Source organism: Cervus canadensis, chromosome 31 (genome assembly GCF_019320065.1).
Source record: "Cervus canadensis isolate Bull #8, Minnesota chromosome 31, ASM1932006v1, whole genome shotgun sequence".
NCBI classification, from domain to species: Eukaryota; Metazoa; Chordata; class Mammalia; order Artiodactyla; family Cervidae; genus Cervus; species Cervus canadensis.
In genome coordinates, this window is record NC_057416.1 from 9,038,847 (window position 1) to 9,054,156 (window position 15,310).

Consider the following 15,310-nt stretch of genomic DNA (forward strand, 5'->3'; position numbering starts at 1 on the left):
TGTGAAATCCCATAGACAGAGGGACCTGGTGGGTTACATACACGGGGTCGCAAGAGTCAGAAACAACTGAGCAACTAGCACTTTCACAAGCAATAGTATAAAATAACTAATAATGTTCAAAAAAACCAATTATTCAAAGTTCAAAAAAATGAAAACAAGTAGAATCACATGATGTTTTGTGCTGATAAAAAAAAGTAACCAAGAAAAGGGAAATCATAAGAAGCTACACTTAGGATTACAAGAAGCTACACTCATATTATCATCAACTAGAAGGTGACTTCATACATTTCAGTGGTTTCTGTCTGATAAACCTTCACAGAGACTTATTAAAGAAGCCCATTAACAAATATTCTGAAAATTATCTGTAATGAATCATAATATGTATTAATGTTTATATTTCTTTATAATTCAAAGAATTAGTGTGATTTTTCTTATAGAATATCGGTTAAGACATTGCAAGAAAACAGCAGAAGATTTAAAAGCAATGGTAAACTCTTTTATCTGTCAAAATGTTACTGAAATTTTACCAATATTTCTACTAAAGCACAGAGAAATACATAAAGGCCTGGATTAAATTTTCACATTGTCCTGCTCCTAATACAAGGGTTAAATGAAATGCTGCAAGTGGCGAATGACTGAAGATAATCAAGTACTACATCAGTAACTAGCACAACTATACAAGCATTATTATTATCAAAGACAGGAAATCTGCCCACCCACTCATCAATTTCATACAAATTCTTTAACTTATTTTCTTCCTTGAAAGGCTTTTTTACCATTCTTTCAATAAATATTGGCTAAACTAAAATAGTTATGTTTGTATATGTGTGCCTTGATAAAAATCACAGCTCCAAGTCAACTTATCAATTATATGATAATTTAAAGGTAAATTTAGTTATTATTTCTTTAACTTCAATGTTATCTGAAAGCATATTTTCATTGACATAATTGGAATTGTTTAATTTTACCTGATAAAAGGGGCTAAGTCTCTGTTGGACCTAAAACACCTGAGAGTTAGAAGGATAAGTCACTCAGTCGTGACCAACTCTTTGAGACCCCATGGACTATAGAGTCCATGCAATTCTCCAGGCCAGAATTCTGTAGTGGGTAGCCTTTCTCTTCTCCAGGGGATCTTCCCCAGTCAGAGATAGAATACAGGTCTCCTGCATCGCAGGCGGATTCTTTACCAGCTGAGTCACAAGGGAAGCCTGAGAGTTGGAAACAGGGACCTAATTAATGGCATCCTTGAAAATAGTCTTAAAAACAGTAAGAGAACTATATGGAAAAGGAATGTCTATGGGCATTTTCTTCCCAATAGAACTCATCAAATTAAGAAATTCTCTCTCATCATTTATTACATGTATATTTTTCTAACTATGATCATCTCCTTTGGGGACTACACTTACATGCACATTTTGTTTGAGGCTGTCTTGTAGCATGCATATATACTCTTTCCATATCTTTATATTTTCTCTTTTGAATAGTTTCTATTATCCTGAATATTTTTCATTATTCTGTTTTCAATTTGTTGCATTTTTGGCTTTTTTTTATAGTCAATTATAGTTGATGTGGCCTGACGTGATGCAATTCATGGGGTCACAAAGAGCCAGACACGACTGAGCGACTGAACTGAACTGATAGTTGATTTACAAAGTTGAGTTAGTTTCAGCTGTGCAGCAAAGTAAATAAGTTATATATACATATATTCATTTTTTTCAGGTTTTTTTCCCATATAAGTTATCTTCACCATGATTTTCTGCAAAGTTTAGAAGATAATTAAGTGCATCCAATGAAGTTTTCACCTCACATTTTGTAGCCTTCATTTACAGAATTTTATCTTCCCTATATATTCTATACCTTCACTTAACATTTTGCAGTTTTAATTTTCTTGTTTCAACTTTTTGAGTATATAATATTTGATGCAATGTACAATCAGTAAACATAACTGTTTTAATGTCTTTTCCTTCTAAATCTGTTTCAATACTAACTGGCTTTATTTTGATTGATTGTGTTTTCTCCTTATCTTGGGACAACATTTTCTTCTGCTTCTTGCCATGCCTGATAATTTTTTTTGTTGAATTTGAGCGATTATCATCTTTTGGGGTGATGGGTGATTTTGTATTCCTACAATTTCTCTTGCACTTTATGTTGGGACTCATTTAAATTACTTCAGGGCCAATCGATTTTTTCTCTAATAATTTTAAAATTTATCATAAGTTGATAGAAAACTGTTTATTGTTGTTCAGTTACTAATTTGTGTCTGACTCTTTGCAACCCCATGGACTGCAGCACACCAGGCTTCCCTATTCACTGTCTCTGGAGTTTGCTCAAACATGTTCATTAAGTTGACAATACCATCCAACCATCTCAACCTCTGCTGCCCACTTCTCCTTCTGCCCTCAATCTTTCCCAGCATCAGGGTCTTTTAAAATGAGTTGGCTCTTCACATCACGTGGGCAAAGTATTGGAGCTTCAGCATCAATCCTTCCAATGAATATTCATTGTTGATTTCCTGAAGGAGGGACTGGTCTGATCTCCTTGCTGTCCAAAGGACTCTCAAGTGTCTTCTCCAACACCACAATTCAAAACCACCAATTTAACTGTCGTGTCTACAATTAAAGACTTTTCTTCTGGTAAATGCTCCTGGTGTGTTTCCTATGCAGTGTGTCTTCAGCATGATTTTGCTGTTTAGTCACCAAGTCGTGTCCGATTCTTTTGTGACTCTAGCCGTCCAGGCTCCTCTGTTCATGAGATTGCCCAGGCATGAATACTGGTGTGGGTTGGCATTTATTCTCCAGGGGATCGTCCCGACCCAAGGATCGAACTCACATCTCCTGCACTGGCAGGCAGGTTCATCACCACTGTGCCACTAGGGAAGCCCTCTGTATAAATATTAAGTGACAAAATCACACAGGTACAATTTTTATATCAAAATTATGCAATTCAAATTTAGAATTATGAATATTGTAGATGAATATATTACAAATAATTTTCTGCTTGCTAATTATTTTCTTAAAGTACATATATACATAGTAATATACATGATATATATATAGATACATACAGATATAGATAGTCTGAGTGCAACACACCTTTCTATTTCAAACTGGGCTTTTTTATTTTTTAATTCCCTAAATCTTCCATCAACAGTAAATATCAGTCTAACCCCAAGATACTTTTTAATATGCCTGAGGAATTATACTACCCATATTTTGCCAGTAATTTAGCCAACTAAATGAATGTGGATTTGTTATAAACATTTCACTACTGAAAGTTTCAGAAATCCCATGACAAAATATGTCCTTCCATCTAGGATGTGGCAAGTTAAAACTTCCATTTACTGTTGTTTCCCTTTTGAGGCATATCTAGAAAATGAGCTTTCTACTTTGAGTGAAACAGGCTATTTTGTTGGCGGCATTTCTATTACAGCAATAAACTGTTTCATTAGTATATGCATAGGGATTAAATATGGCAATTGGTACAACAGCTATCTGGGTATAAGAGTAAGTAAATAAATTAACTAATAAATAAAATTTTTAATTTTATTTGCTTCAATAAAAAATGACAGCACTGGAGTCTCAATCTCTTACAATATAGCAGTTTTGTTCATTTCATATTATTTTGAAGGTGTTTAACAATACTTTTTTAAAACAGTCTGCAAACTTTTCTTTAATGAGCCTATATGTTCATGAAAGGAGCACGCGCATTAATTAAGATGAAAATATTTAAATTCTTCCTTGGAGTGAGGAAATAGCTCCCTCCAAAAGTGTGACCACAATAAAATAAAAACATTTTGTCATTAAATAAAAATAATTCAGCAACTACATCCTCTCAAGAGTTAGACCAACATTTATTTGACACTTGATATGCTAGATATTTTAAAGAAAGTATAATATAGGTCTTGAATTAACTAGAATGTAGTAATGCCATCTTTGGTATTCAGCCTCATTAAAGTACCATCCATCTATCAAGAAACCTGAAGCACAGCACACAGAGTTCAATATCTCTCACATGTGACAAAGAATATGAGGCAGTGAAAGCACAAATGGAAGCTACAAGACTCAGAATGAACATTGTTTTGTGTCACTAAGTGAAAAGCCAAATGTTCAATCTGATACTTATGATGCAAGCTAAAGACAGAAAAGCATTTACAGACCTAAACCTCAACATTTTCTTCACTATATGAAGCAATAAAGGAGAAACTTTAAAGAAAGATTTATATAAAACACACTTTGGACACTAAAGGGATCAATGGTCATAATGCTTTTAATAATTTTATAAAAGATAAGCTACTGGTGAAACACAGGTCAAGGGAATATACCCCACACAGTACCTCTGTCACCAAGTGATTTATTTTTCTGTCCCAGATATTTATAAAAGGCTATAAATGTACATCAATTTAGTAAAGAAGGGAGTGGCCATGCAGCAAACAAATCTGTAACTAGGTCTTTCTGGAAGACACTTCCCTGATAAAATGCACTGACAGCAGCTTTAAACACAGAAAGTAGATGACCTCTCTCATTCTGTTAACTCTCCATTATTATTGCTGTTTTGATAGATATGTACCTATCCTGAGTTATGAAACATAAATTTTATGTCAAGCCAAGTAATGGTCTTACAAATAGCCTAGCTGTATTTTGAAAACTGTTGCTAAAGCGTGAGCAATGAAATGCTTAACTATAGACTCTATTAGGTGATATAAGTAACTCAACAGAGTACAGCCAGAAAGCTTTGCCACCTACAGGAGCACCCATTACTTGCTGTCATTCTTCTTCCCATTCACGAGGTCTGTGGACGGGGGACAGGAAAGTAAACAGAGCTAGAGTAAACTAAGCTCGTGTCCTCCAGACGACTTAACACAGGAAGATACAGAATTTTGGTTCTGTTTTGTTTTCAGCTTTGGCATCACAGAGATGAAGAGAGGAAAACTATTATAGACACACTATGGTTCTCAATTTTAATATCATTTCAAAGAAATGTGGTCTTAATACAACAAACAAGAGCCATATATACAAATACCATGACCCAGTGACACTTTGCCTGATCATAAAAGTATTGTAAAAACTTCAGAGACAGATTGTTCCTAATTATAAAGTGAAAGCGTGGAAGTGTGAGTTGCTCAGTTGTGTCTGACTCTTTGTGACAACATGGACCGTAGCCTACCAGATTCCTTTGTCCATGGAAGTCTCCAGGCAAAAATACTGGAGTGGGTAGCCATTCCGTTCTCCAGGGGATCAAGGAACCCAGGTCTCCTGCATTGCAGGAGAATTCTTTACCATCTGAGTCATCAGGGAAGCCCTAATCATAATATACAATTTAAAATGGTAAAAGCCAGGCTGCCCAGGTGGTTCAGTGGTAAAGATGGGTTTGATCCCTGGTCCGGGAAGGTCCCACATGCCATGGAGCAAATAAGGGCCTGCACCACAACTGCTGAGCTTCTGCTCTAGAGAGCAGGCACCACAGCTGAAGCCCAGACGCCCTGGAGACCCCGCTCCGCGACAAAAGAAGGCACCACAGTGAGAAGCCCAAACTAGAGAGGAGCATCTCCTCACAGAAACTAGAGAAAAGCCCATGCAACAGTGAGAATCCAGCATGACCAAAAAAAAATAGTAAGAGCCAATTCTTCTATGGTGGCAGTTTGCATGAATAGATATTACAGTAGATTTAACCAAAGGATTTTAATAGACACATAATATTTTATATTTAATGTGCTATATATTTTTAAAATATTTAACATATATGTATATATTAAAATATATACATATGTATGTATATGTTTAATTAAAATAATTAAAACATATATTAATATATTAAAATGTTAAATCTAATTTGTTGGCAACATATCAGAAAATACAAATACATATATGACCCATGCACTAAATCTTTACTTATCTTTTTCAGTGTCAGTAAATCAGTTTAGTCTCATAATGGCCCATGAGATAAGTATTAAAATAATCACTTCACAACCTCAAAGTAATGACTTGAGAAACCTAAAATCACCTAGTTAGTAACTGGTGAAAAATAAACTTGCATTCAGGACACCCAGCTTCAAATCTTGGTTGTTTCCTTACATACCATTCAGCCACTTACAAAATGTTATCACAGACACTTCAAGTAGCAGACAATGAAACATTTTAATGAAATGGGTCATAAAGAGTCACTTAATCTGACACAGAGTTCAGAACATGGAAATTTCAAATTACATATGGGTCCTGTGTAAGAAAATTAACTTGATATAGTTAGACTGTAGGAGGCAAGTTCAATAGCAGAAGAGGCAAGTTCAAATAGCAGATGAAAGTTCTATAAAAGGAATTTGGACCATAAAGAAGGCTGAGAGTCAAAAAATTGATGCTTTCAAAATGTGGTGTTGGAGAAGACTCTTGAGAGTCTTTTGGACTGCAAGGAGATCAAGTCAGTCAACCCTAAAGGAAATCAACCCTGTGTATTCACTGGAAGCACTCTGCCAAAGCTCCAGTACTTTGGCCACCTGATGTGAAGAGCCAACTCATTGGAACAGGCCATAATGCTGGGAAAGATTGAGGGCAGGAGAAGAGGGCAACAGAGGATGAAATGGTTGGATGGCATCATTGATTCAATGGACATAAGTTTGAGCAAACTATGCAACACAGTGAAGGACAGGGGAGCCTGGTGTGCTGCAGTTCATGGGGTCACAAAGAGTTGAACATAATTTAGCAACTGAACAACAACTATTAGACTCAGAATTTGACTGAGTCTGTTGCCTCTTCCTTAACCAACATGCATGGTACCTGCCTAACTATCTTATTTAGCACAGTTTTTCTGCCAAAGAGGTAGAAACAAGACTTTATTAAGTATTAAAAGAAGAGGAAAAGAGGGCAAGAGTATGTGTTCCAAAGGGTACCTTCCAGTATAGTCAAATACCGCTTGCAATGCAGGAGACCCCTGTTCAATTCCTGGGTCAGGAAGATCCCCTGGAGAAGGGATAGACTACCCACTCCAGTATTCCTGGGCTTCCCTCGTGCCTCAGCTGGTAAAGAATCTGCCTGCAATGCAGGAGATCCGGGTTCGATCCCTGGGTTGGGAAGATCCCCTGGAGAAGGGAAAGGTTACCCAATTCAGGATTCTGACCTGGAAAATTCAGTCCAGGGGGACTATACAGTCCATGGGGTTGCAAAAATCAGACATGACAGAGTGACTTTCACTTTCACTTTCTTTGCAAAAAAAAACAATGATCCAATAAAATCAAAGAGAAGCAGATCAAGGAGTCCAAAAAGAAGTTTGCTGTCTGTCATATTTCTTTGAATTAAAAAATATACTCTGGGCTGGTTTTGATATCAATTGTAAAAAGAAAGATTAACAAAGAAGATAATTTTCTTCTAACAGTGAAAACAGTGACGAAGAGGAGTACCATATTTTGGCAGGAATGGGATGGATAGTGTTAAAGCAGACTAGGACAAAGAAAACCCAAGCTCTGAGAGCTGAAGTGCTTAACTGCCAGAGGGAAATGGTGTCCTGGGAGATAAACAGGCAGAACAGAAGGCAAAGAAGGGAAGAGAGAAGCCTAGGGGCAGAGAGAAGAGCTTGAGTACCTTTGTAGAGTAGAGAGAATAGGAAAGAAAGAAATTAGTACCTGAGGTGAATAAAGAAAATAAGAAAAGCAGAGGAAAAGAAAACTGATGCAACTGGAATTCTAAATGATGATGAGAAAAGATGTTATCTTTGAAGATTAAATGAAAATGTATTTAAATATTACAAATATATTCATAAGTAATTTGCTTACAAAATTTGAAATAATTTCACCACCTAACAACTTTTGTGGAATGGCATACATAAGGTGATAAAGATGACAAGGTGTGTTTCATGCTTGATGGTAAAGCAAAGACAAATTTACTACAGACAGGCATATTCAATATGCCATGTGAATGGCACTACTTAATAAAAGCTTACTTTTCAAATATTAAACTTTATTTTTTAACAGTTGAAATATATATATAACTTAAAATTACTATTTTAGACATTTATAAACATTAAGTATATTCACATTATGTGAAACCATTATCACCATGTAGCTCCTGAACTTTTATCATGCCATAAAAATATAAGCTACTAAGTTTATTTTTTATAAAGTTTTATGCATATGCACACCTATGTCATTTGAGAATTGTAACTAAGAACTTCAGCCCTTCTAACTAGGCTCAATTTTAATCTTAAACAATTTTTCTTCTATTCAATCACATAAACGATACTGACTTAATCCTCTTCAGATGCTTTTTTATTTAAACAGCAAAAGTTCCAATAAACAAATTAAAATAAAAAATAGACATTCAAGTTTTAAGAAAAATAAAGAAAGGATTATTGTTTAAAATTGATATTTGAAAAACTGAAGAGCTATGATAAAAATTGATTCTGGGCTATAGCAACTGATACAGCTTTTCCACATATCTTTACCAAATAGTAAATTTGGGGGGACTGCTTAAGAACAACAGTATAAATGAAATTGCTAAAACGTTTGACTCCATCAATTTTCTAGGAACTTTAAAGGTAATACCATGGACTTTGAATGAAGGACTAGAAGGAAGTGAAATGAAAGTCGCTAAGTTATGTACAGCTCTTTGCGACCCCATGGACTATACAGTCTATGGAATTCTCCAGACCAGAATACTAGAGTGGGTAGCTTTTCCCTTCTTCAGGGGATCTTCCCAACCCAGGGATTGAACCCAGGTCTCCCACATTGCAGGCGGATTCTTTACTAGCTGAGCCACAAAAGGAAGCCCAAGAATACTGGAGGGGTAGCCTATCCCATCTCCAGCAGATATTCCTGACCTAGGAATCGAACCAGAGTCTCCTGTATTGCAGGCGGATTCTTTATCAACTGAGCTATCAAGGATAGCAAGTTGATTTTCTCTGTATGTGAGGCTATTCTCAGAACTGACCCTTTCCAGATCCTCATTTCAGTGAAGCTCGACTTAGTTTAGGATTGCCCAAATATATCTACACTCTTTGGATTATGTTTATCCAATTTTAGACTTAATGTTGCTTTCTTTTAAAGATAAAGAACATTACAGCATACTAACACATATATATGGAATTTAGAAAGATGGTAACGATAACCCTATATGCAAAACAGAAAAAGAGACACAGAAATACAGAACAGACTTTTGAACTCTGTGGGAGAAGGTGAGGGTGGGATGTTTCAAAAGAACAGCATGTATACTATCTATGGTGAAACAGATCACCAGCCCAGGTGGGATGCATGAGACAAGTGCTCCGGCCTGGTGCACTGGGAAGACCCAGAGGAATCGGGTGGAGAGGGAGGTGGGAGGGGGGATCGGGATGGGGAATAAGTGTAAATCTATGGCTGATTCATATCAATGTATGACAAAACCCACTGAAATGTTGTGAAGTAATTAGCCTCCAACTAATAAAAAAATTTAAAAAAAAAACCAAAAAACTAAAGTCTGTAAATTTAGCTGTATGAGCTGAATTTTGTTGGCATTTTAATCAATATAAGAAAAACATTTGACTTGGAAATTTTAATTATGTTTATAATTTGGTATGAATGTTGTTTAGGTAAGGTATCAGCAAACATAAGGTAAGGTAAGAACAAACATAAACAGTAAAAATGATCCTCATTATTCTGCGCTGTGACTTTCATGTTAGGCAAGAAAAAGGTAGAGGATGAGATGGTTGGATGGCATCACTTACTCAATGGACATGAGTTTGAGCAAACTCCAGGAAATGGTGAAGGACAGGAAAGCCTGGTGTGCTGAAGTCCAGGGGTCACAAAGAGCTGGACATGATTTAATGACTGAACAACAACAAAAAATAGGTAAGAGCAATCACTTTATGTTTCATTCCTGATAATTTGAGTCTTTGATCTATTCTTGAATTTATAAGAATAAATTAGTTTATTAGTTTAACACATTTTATTGAAACTACAATAACAAAACATTTACATCCCTTGGGAAATAAAGCAGTCTGAAAAATTATCATTTACCTTAATTAATAATATAAAAACACAATCATTTTAAGAACTATACTTTAACTGTATTATATCAATATCAAAATCAATACATTTACCAAAAAGAAAACGTGTTTCACTATCAGCTTAGCGATCTACATGAAGAAAGCTGAAAACATATTTACAAAATATACTATGGAAAGCAATTTTCCACTTGTCTGAATTATAAATAAATTAATGTTACTCCTACAATAAAGAAAGATATTCTAGATTAACATTAAAGAATTACTGTATTAAATTATGAAAGATCTGAAGAGTGCTAAACTGTACACGGATTAATCATAGCCATACTTTTAAGCTATATGAGCTGTGCTTGAAAAATAAATCTAAAAATGTATTGAAAAAGTATACAGGGAATTTTTATGGTTATATAATATTAACCATTAGACTTAAGGTAAGAACTGAAACATTGTTCTTCCACTTAGTTATACACATTCTATAAACAAAATTATAAAAATGCACACAAATATGTCAAATGTATGTTTTACAATCATAATTAATGACAGACTTTAAATTACATATATTTTAGACTTTTTATATATAATACCTTTATATATATATGTATAATATACAGAATAGTGCATATATACATGAGTATATAAATAAACACATGGTACTACAAAAAAGGCCTCATTCTTAATAATACAAAGTTATGAAAAATTTAAGATATACACAGTAGATATACTTCTATTCATTAAAATGTATTTTCATGAAAAACTTTATAAATTAAAATTTAGGGCAAAAGCATAAACTGGCAGGTGTAAAGTCTAAAAGTAATAATTCTTAGATACCTCAACACTAATTAGTTTTCTGAGTATAGTCTACACACAAGGAATTTGAATTTTTATGTTTTTCCACACAGGGTTCAAGCTGATGCACATTGTGCAGACATGCTCATATGAGAGACCTTGATGTGTACGTGTGCATTTGTACGCAACTGGTAAGAGAGGTATAGTGATTTACCATATCATATTACTTTCAGGTGTACAACAAAGTGATAGACTTTGTATATATTATATTTCAATAAAGTTATTATAAAATATGAACTATATTCTGTTCTGTACAATATATTCCTGTAGCTTATTTATTTTGTATATGGTAGTTTGTACCTCTTAGTCACCTCCCCCTATCTTGCCTCTCTTCCGGTTTGCCTCCCACTAGGAATCACTAGTCTACTCTATACATCCATGAGTCTGTTTTTGTTTACTTATATTCATCCCTTTTTTTTAGACTCCACATGTAAGTAATAACGTGCAGTGTTTGTCTGACTTATTTCACTAAGCACACAGCCCACCAGATTCGTCTATGTTTTTGCAAATGGTAAAATTTCATCATTCTTTGTGGTTGGATAGAATCCCATTGTACATTTATACCACATCTTCTTTACCCTATCATATTTTGATGGACCCTTATTTCTATATATTGGCTACCATAAATAATGTTGCTAGGAAATTGAGGTGCATATATATTTTCAAATATAGTGTTTTCATCTTCAAATATATACCCAGGAGTAGAATTACTGAACAATTTGGCATTTCTAGTTTTAGTCTTTTTCAGGAACCTCCATACTGTTTTCCCCAGTGGCTACACTATTTACATTCCCACCAACAATGTAAAAGTCTTCCTTTCATCCGCATCCTCACCATCAGTTATTTGTGGTCTTTTATATGATAGCCATTCACTGTAGTTTTGATTTGCAATTCCCTGATGATTAATAATGTTAACTATCTTTTCATGTCCTTGTTGGCCATCTGTATATCTTCTTTGAAAAAATGTCTTTCTAGGTCTTCTGCTCAGTTTTCAATTTAGTTTTTTTTTTTGTTTTAATATTTAGTAGTACAAGATTTTATATATTTTGTGTATTAACACCTTATACATCAAATCATTTCAAATATATTCTTTCATTTAGTAGGTTTTCTTTTCATTTAGTCATTGGCTTTCATTGCTGTATAAAAGTTTTAAAGTTTAATTAGGTTCTGCTTAGACAGATCAAAAAAAATAGTTACTATTTATGTCAAGACTGTTCTATTTATATTTTCTCCTAGGAATTTATATTTTCCAGTCTTATATTTAGGATTTTTATCCATTCAGAGTTTACTTTTTATCTAGTATCAGAAAACACTCTAATCTCATTCTTTTATATGTAGCTGTCTAGTTTTCCCCACACCACTTATAGAAAAGATTGTCTTTTCTCGATTGTTTATTAATGCCTAATTCGTTGTAGATTAACTAACCATAATTGAATGGACTTATTTCTGGGCTCTCTATTCTATGCCATTGATCAATGAGTCTATTTTTGTGTCATTGTCATACTCTTCTGATTACTGTACATTTTTAATATAGTCTGAAGTCTAGGAATGTGATACTTCCTGCTCCATTTTTTTTTTCTCCAGTTTGTTTTGGCTGCTGGTGGCTGACTGCTGTGGATTCTCTGGTAGGTGTGGCTGGCCCCTCACCCAGTCGGTTACCACATCCTCCCTTTATGGAGGTCACTGACTGCAATGGCTGTGTCATGAAGCCACTGACTGCAGAACTCTGGGGGTCCTGTTGCTGGTCTGGTTCCCTGGTGGACACAGCCACGACTGGGATGGGTGGGTGGTTGCAGGACTACGGTACTTTCCTTATATCTTTAGCTGAATAACTTTTCTAGCATACGCTGGGCTTTCTCATCAGTAGTGATCCTGTAAATAGTTATAATTTCAGTGCTCCTCTGAGAAGAGGTAACCTCAGGATCTTCCTATTTTGTTGTCTTTCATAAACGTCCAGGTTCTTGTTTCTTTTTGAAACATGTTTTATTAAGTTTCACAGCTATCAAGACACCTATATCTTCCATCAGATATTCTGGATTTATAGTCCTGTAGATATAGGATTTTATTTTTAAGTGAAATAATCATTAATACTCCTATAAAAACATATTCCAAATCATTATTTTTCCAGACAACAGATGTTCTCATACATATTTTCAAAAACAGCTTATTTTTATTAAACTTCAGCTTTTGTTCTACTAACAAAAAATACTTTTTTATTTTATTAATTTAATTTTATTATTTTTGCTACACTGTATGACTTGTGGGATGTTAGTTCTCCAACCAAAGACTGAATATAGGCCCTTGGCAGTGAGAACACAGAGAATAAAATGCAAAGTTTTGTTTCTATTTATTATTTCCCACTATACTAGTTACAAATGAATGTTATCATAAATGTAAAATCCTAATGAAAATATTTTCTCCCCACTAAGCACCAATTCCTTATGTGGAATACACTGGTACATATCCATTTTCTGACTACTGGATATATTTCATTATGTGTGTATGTGTGTCAGTCATGTCCGACTCTGTGAACCCATGGTCTGTAGCTTGCCAGGCTCCTCTGCCCATTGAATTTTCCAGGCAAGAATACTGAAGCAGGTTATAACAATTAAAAGTAAGTTACAATTAAAACAAAATATTATCTATGATAACTATAGCTGATGAAATCAGGTCATAAAAAGGTTGTTTTAAAAAATAATGTATTTATGTACATTATAACATACACTGACATAATAGCTAATGTTTTTAATTTATAACTTTTATATTTGATATACAATTTTATATTTGATAAAGATTTATGTTAATATACACTCTAATTTTCAATCTTATTTTCATTGAATGATAATAATGATTACTTGAAATACTATTAAAATATTATTATCTACCAGTACTTCTGCATTATGATAGTTTCAGTTAAACTTAATGTTCTACCAATCATAAGGATGTATTATATGGTTACCCACTCCAGTACTCTTGCATGGAGAAGTCCATGGACACAATAGCCTGGTGGTCTACAGTCCATGAGGTTGCAGAGAGTCAGACGTGACTGAAGAACAAACACTTTCTTTCATATCAGACAAATGTTTACTTATAAACACAGAAGAAATATGATAATAGCAATTTTAATATATGTTATTAATTTTTATTCTTTGAATATAGGTATTCTATGCATCATGTACACAGAACCTTTCAATTGTTTATCATTTTATATACAGAGAGCTCAGCAATTTAATTATTTTGCTTATAACTCCCTGAAGTTATAAGCTAAGCAACAAGGATGCTTATAACAACCCTGCAGACATAAAAACTGATAATGAATTGTGTGTAAATAATTAAATGCATATAATATTTTTCATTTATTCTTTTCTTCATACTGTCAGTCTTTATTTTTGTTTTCATTATACTGGCACCTAATATCTCCTGAATTTATTCTACACTCCTTAATTCAAAAGGGGTTGATCACTCATCAACTATATTGAAAAGTAAAGAAAAGAAATTAACATTTCTTGACTAACTACTATATCCTGAGGGCCATATTGGATGATTTGTCCTCATTATATCAAATAATATTTAAAATCATCCAGAGAATTTTTTATTACCATTCCAGGAATCTGAAAATCATGATGATGTAACTTATCAATGCTTCAATTAACAATTATACCATGTAGTCTGATCACAGAGGATAATAATGATATTGTGCACAAATAAAATATAAGAGGGTGAAAAAATATATATATAAGAGGGTGGATATGGACACATATATTGAGATATAGTTTTGCTAAGGATAGATATTATAATGATATTATATAGTTAGCTGAACTAGACACACTTTTAAAATTTATTTTTTTTTAATGTTTTTTTTTTAAATTTATTTTTTCAGTGGGTTTTGTCATACATTGATATGAATCAGCAATAGATTTACACGTATTCCCCATCCCGATCCCCCCTCCCACCTCCCTCTCCACCCTGTTCCTCTGGGTCTTCCCAGTGCACCAGGCCCGAGCACTTGTCTCATGCATCCCACCTGGGCTGGTGACCTGTTTCACCATAGATAATATACATGCTGTTCTTTTGAAACATCCCACCCTCACCTTCTCCCACAGAATTCAAAAGTCTGTTCTGTACTTCTGTGTCTCTTTCTGTTTTGCATATAGGGTTGTCGTTACCATCTTTCTAAATTCCATATATATGTGTTAGTATGCTGTAATGTTCTTTATCTTTCTGGCTTACTTCACTCTGTATAAGGGTCTCCAGTTTCATCCATCTCATTAGAACTGGTTCAAATGAATTCTTTTTAACGGCTGAGTAATATTCCATGGTGTCTATGTACCACAGCTTCCTTATCCATTCATCTGCTGATGGGCATCTAGGTTGCTTCCATGTCCTGGCTATTATAAACAGTGCTGCAATGAACATTGGGGTGCACGTGTCTCTTTCAGATCTGGTTAATCTCAAAAATATATAAGCAACTCCTGCAGCTCAATTCCAGAAAAATAAATGA